The sequence below is a fragment of the Lissotriton vulgaris genome, chromosome 7 (assembly GCF_964263255.1).
Source record: "Lissotriton vulgaris chromosome 7, aLisVul1.2, whole genome shotgun sequence".
Lineage (NCBI taxonomy): Eukaryota > Metazoa > Chordata > Amphibia > Caudata > Salamandridae > Lissotriton > Lissotriton vulgaris.
Genome location: NC_141695.1, coordinates 1,733,781,663 through 1,733,787,662, shown reverse-complemented (window position 1 = coordinate 1,733,787,662; position 6,000 = coordinate 1,733,781,663). Strand labels below are relative to the sequence as shown.

General features: G+C 43.5%; 1 pseudogene across 1 annotated transcript in view; it reads right to left on the bottom strand.

The window, feature by feature from the left end:
* Positions 1–399: 399 nt before the first annotated feature.
* Positions 400–6,000, bottom strand: part of LOC147706496 (epidermal differentiation-specific protein pseudogene) — a 54,655-nt pseudogene continuing 49,054 nt past the window's right edge. The window contains exon 3 of the transcript XR_015297649.1: positions 400–3,525. The product of XR_015297649.1 is annotated as an epidermal differentiation-specific protein pseudogene (transcript). The remainder of the gene's footprint in view (positions 3,526–6,000) is intronic.

Below are 6,000 nucleotides of genomic sequence, written 5' to 3'. Positions count from 1 at the left end.
GGCTCTAATACTGACCAAGGATGCCCTTATTTTGGTCTATCATCTTTCCACCTCTGACTTACCATGGCAGGACCCTTGGTAATATATGTGTGGTATCATAATGAGAGGTTTATCTGCTTTAGACTCACTTAGTCACTTAGTTGTTCTTGTTTTTATTGCAGGTGTGTTTAATGTTGAGCGATGTCAGTCCCTGTAAAAACATCAGGCTCAAGGCTGAAATTGTGCAACTTTATTTGAAGCCTCAGTGTCAAAGGCCACGAGGGGTCATCACCTGTGACGTCATGATGGTGTAGGCCAAAGTATTATGCTGTCACATCTCCTTCCCCTGTCACATTAGATCAGTGATATGTTACTGACAAAGAAATCTTCCAATGCAAATGAAATAATGACACAAGTGCCAAGAAATTGGAATTTTATTGTTATTGACCAGACACAAACAAAATCACAGATAAAATGCAAAAACTGATCATTTACTTTTTTGCTTTACTGGAGAAAAGCACAGAGCCAAATGTAATCTTTAATTCATAAACAGACAAACATTTACTTTGTTAACTTTATCTCCTGGGTAGGTGGATTTGAAATCAGTGATTAGGGTTATATGTTTACATCTGAAAGAAGCACACAGATAGCCTACTTAAACCAGCTTACATGCAATATAATGAGAAAATAATCAAAAGGAATCTAAAGTTCAGCACAGGAAGTAGAGCTGCACATAATGTAGCTCCATTCAGAGGTGAAACCATCAATGGAGCAGCGAGTGCAGTGGCACCAGGGGCTCGGGCCATGAGGGGCTCTCTGCACCTGCACGTTATTTCCCAAAAAGGTAAAGATGGGCCTTTGTTGATGCTTGCATTAGGGCCTTGAGGCGCCCTTGCTATGCCACTGAATCATTGAAGGGATGAATGTTTGCAATAATTATCATTACTTACATGAGCCCTAGTCACAAAGGTGAATTCAGCCATACATATAACTTAACACCAAATTTAATTCTACTACAGATGCCAGAAATTCACAAAATGGATTCTGGCAGGCACAACCCTGTTTAGGTGACAGATATCTCCGCAGCTGTGAATTCCACTCCAGGGGGTGGGGTGTAGAGCCTTGGAAAATGTGGAACCTGTAAATACCCTTCACTTCATTTCTAGTCTGTACAGAGGAGAATGATTGCAGCCATGCGAGAAGGGGAATGGATCACCTGAAAATTCAATGGGGCTGTAAGGGAACAAAACTATATATGCATGTTCACAGGAGCTTCTATTGCCCCTGTGTTTAGTTCTCTGCTATGAAGAACTCTGCAGAACAGGAAAGTGATCTTTCTTGGAATAGCACATGACCCTTAAAGAATACACATGAAAACCTGCAACTTGAGCAGTTTCCATACTCAATGCATATTCCTTGAAATGTCTGGGAATTCCAGAAGGTTGAAATCTAAACTTGTATGTGGGTGCAAATTTGCAAACGCAGCTTTACAACTTTTTTGGTGAATTGGGTCAAAAGTCTACAAGATAAAAATTTGAAAATGTATAACATGAACCCTCTTGTTTGTGTGAACCAATGGGACGGTCAGACTCACTCACAGACTCAAACGCTTGGCTTAAATATGTGGCTGAAAATAAAATCTGTAGCGAGGCATCTAGTGACCTGTCACATTGGGAGATCCGTTAAGGTCCTTGGGCGAGGAGTTTGATTTCAGAGTAGCAGTAATGCCCATTCAGAGTATGTTTGACTCATGTCCTGTGGACAGTAGAACGACAAATGTGCAATGCAACCAGCGAATTAGATAGTTCTACACACAATTTCAGACAGAGCTCCTTTCAGCAGAGTTGCTTCAGGAATAATATTTTATGTTCTGTGCAAAACAGATATTGTTGCTGCAGTGTCACAAGTGGCCAGGGAATGGTATTTGTAGCATTGGAGCAGACATAATTTGATGCCTCAATACACCTCAATAGAAAGGTAGGGCACAGCAATGGCTGAAGCACTATCACATGCAGATGCCAGTGGATCATTGCTGCTCAGCATCTGAAGTCAGCTGAAGGTGCAGTATACATCCACTCTGGTCAATCATAGCACGGCGCGAGCACCGGTCATAGAGCACTCAGTCATACATTGGTGCCTCGGTGACATCCATGAAGTGGGGAGAACATTGCCTTGCTCACTGAACCGAGAAGCCAGGATTACTGCTATGTAGCAATGCCACCCAGTGTCCCAGGCCAAATATGGCATTGGACGAAATTCTGGTCAGGATCCCTAGTTCATGGCTACCCTGCTGGAAACCCACATTTATGGCTTGGAATAGTCATTGAGTCACAGGAGGACTACTTTCTAGATACAGATGTTTTTTGTGCTATGAGGTGGGAAAATAGAAGCCATAAAATAATCCTTCTCATATTTCTCAGTTTGAGGGAAAGCACAATCACCTAAAGAACAGAAAATCAATGTTGAGACCTGGCCCCTAAGAAGTATAAAGAGTCGTTCAAATGGCCTGGGACTGCACATCGATGTAGGTATCTGTGCCAGACTCACAGCGGTATGTTCCATATTCGGTCACAATCTTATTGCCCTGGGCAATCTTCATCTCTACTGGTACTGAGATTGTGACCTCTTTGCACATGAAATTCACAGTCACTTTTGTGCGTGGAGGGGCCTGCACTGGCATGCTCAACTCTGTCTTTTTCCTCGTGGTGGATGACTCAGTCTGCCCTTTCGTCACTTTGAAGGTGTTGGACACCTCTGTCGAAATATCGACCACTCCTTTCAAAGTAAAGGAGGCACCAACCTTGACTGATGTCTCATTGCTAAATTCAAAGCTATGGGTGACAACTTTCTCAAACTCTTTTGTATTAGTAGCGGTGAACCCCTGCTCGATGTCGGTGTTGTTGTTGTAAAAATACTGATCTATCTGAATGTTTCTTTCACTTTCAATCGTTTTCTTATCCCACAGAATCTTGGCTGTCACAGAGGCTTTCCCAGGGCGCAGAGGATACACATGGGAGATTTTATCATTGAAACCATTACTCCAGTAGTTTGGCAAACATTCACCAGCCCTGGCTCGAATGGACCATCCACCTCTATTTGGATGCTCGTACAGAAGCCATGCTCCACTCTCGACCTTGTGGGAGGATATCCTATCATTCATGCTTCCACATGTTAGATTAGACTCTTGAGTCAGAACCATTGCTTGACCACAGTAATCTGGATGCTCATACACTGTGATCTTTGGATTGCTCAGATCTTCAGTTATCAGTATAAGAGAAGAACCCATGTCATTCATTTGAGTCTGTGGATATTCTCCCTCCTCTAGGAAAGTGCACCAACCCTGATAGTTGGGGTGCTCGTACATTAGCCATGGCTGCCCCACCACCTTCGCGGACGAGATGCAGTCTTGCATGTTCTCGTCTCCCAGATTTCGCACATCCGCAGTAAATGTCTTGTGCAGTCCCTGGAAGTTGGGATGTTCATAGACAGTGATTGTGTTCATGGTTGTCAGCTCTGGTGTTTCCAATGTGTTTCCAGTAATTGAACCTGTAATTCAAAAAAACAGGCAGTCAGAGGAAGAATATCATGCAGGGTTGTGTGAAAACTAACATCACTGGTTCCTCTCTTTTAATAGAAAAGAAGGATACATTTCCATGCCATCGTTTAAAATATAAGGGGCTCATTTACAAGCCCCTTGTGGTATGTTTGCACCACCAGAGAGTCACTTGTGTGATGCTCAGAAGACACAGTGTGCAGACCCATATGTATAAGATCATGCAAATGAACTTTGTGTGGCTTTTCATGGCCTCGTAGATATGGTGCAAGGCAATGCAGTGCAAGTCACTGCATTGCCTTACACTGCATCATGGAGGCATTGCGGTGGGTGTTAATTCCCAAGCAACATTCATGGATTTTGACGCTGCCCCAGATTGTCAAAGTCAGGTAAACCTGGGGCCGCACCAAAACCATGTGCCTCCCCTCATTTTTCCTCATTCCATGTGTGCTGCATTCTGCAGCGCACATAAAATCAGGTAAACACCTCCACAGATTATTTGTCATCAGGAAGGAACACCTTCATGCACAAAAACAGTCATACTAAATATGCAAACACCTTTGCTTCATGGTTCAAGGGTAACTGCGTTGGCGCTAATCTGCAAATTGTGCACTGGCTGAAAGGAGTGGAATACCCCCTATAGTGTCAATATGGTGCATTCATGACCTTTCAAATTGGCATAGGACAGCGCCGCAAAATAACTGGTGAATTTGCCCAACCCCAATTCCTTGTAAATGAGGCCCTAGAATTTCAGTCTCCCAATAATATGAAGCCTAGTTACATAAAGCACTTGTCTCCTGCAGGCAAACCAGTTGGCTCAGGATTTAGCAAAGTGTTGGTTGCAAGGAGCCTGTAAGGTTTACTATGAGGATGTCACAGGACTGGCCAGAGTACTTGGAAGAACATAAAAGTATTGCTAAGCATGGCATCTTTTGGCATGTTTCCTCTGTCTTTTTGCTTTCCTACCTCCTGGGTTTGGCTCTGTTTTTGCGGGTTTAGTGTCTGTGCACGCTTTCTCACTGCTATTCTGTGTTAAAATGCAAGTGCTCCTATTGTACATTGTATTATGGATTGGTGGTTCCATGATTGACATATTCGATTTACTGGTAAGTCCCTGTTAAATTGCCAGGGCATGTACATCAAATGCTGCAATTGGGCCTGCAGCCCTGATTCTGCTACCCACATGAGCAGCCTTTCAAAGGGTTCTCAGACCTGCCAGTGCAGTGTCTGCTTGCAGTTTTTACTGCCATGTCGACTTGGCAAGTGTACCCACTTGCCAGGCCCTAACTTTCCATTTCCTTACCTGTAGGCGTAAGGTACCCTTATAGGCAGGGTGCAGTGTATATGAAAGTTAGGCCATATACTGGTGTGTGTGACAAGTCCTGCTAGTGAACTACAGTGTAATTCGTTTTTTCACTATGGAAAGGCTATCTGTCCCATGGGATAGAATTGGAGTTTATTTATAACATCTTATAAGTGTAACTTCCCATTGGGACAAGATGGAAAGATGGAGTTTAGTATGACTGAACTCGGAATATAAAAATGCATCTTTTAGTGAAGTTGATTTTATTGTTCTGTGTTTGAAAATACCACTTTTAGAATGTAGGTATTTTTTGTCGCATAGCCATCCTGTGCACCTCTGCTGAGTTGCAAATTGATTGCCTGGCTTGTGATTTACAGGGCCTTTGGATGTGCATTCTCTTCAGACACCCACGGGGGGGTCGAGGCATTTCTTGCCTTCCCTGGATGAGTCAGGGCTGGGTTGAATAGACCTAGAGTAGTGAGAGGATATTTCCTTGCACCTGAAGGGGGTCTGGTCTGCCTTGGACAATGCAGTCTCTACCTCCTGCCGGGAAGCTTGGCCAGAGATGACCAAACTGGTTTGGACTGACCACAGACACTCTCTGCACAAGAGAACAAAGAGAAACTGAGTATAAATATTGAGGCCCAAACCGCAGAACTTAAGAACTCACTTGGACCAAGGAACCTGCCAAGGTGAAGAGCTGAAAGAACTGTCAGGAGGAGTACTGCCACTTTGCTGCGTTGTTGGTTTGCTGGGCTGGCCTGCAGTTGCTGCTACTGCCTAGGGCAGTGAAAGGACTGGATCAAACTTTTTCTACTTGTTACTGAGTATCTCCAAGGGCTTGATACAGAGCTTGGCTCCTGTTCATGAAGTCTCAGGGACAGCAAAGACGTTGCTTACCTCTGGTTATCACTTCTGGAAACCTGGGTTTCAGTTGCCAGAGAGGGGGAAAGTAGCCGACATTGTCACAGATGAGTAAAAACGTTTTTGTTATTTAGTACATTTTTAAAAGGATTTCTTAGGTTTTCCAACTCCACACTTAGGTGCACATACATCAAATAGGCTATTACGATTCTTTAATTGCGATTTTGAAAGAATCGCAATTAAAGAATCGCAATTCTCTATGCATGCAGGAATCGAAAAATATTTTGCAATTCCTAAACAT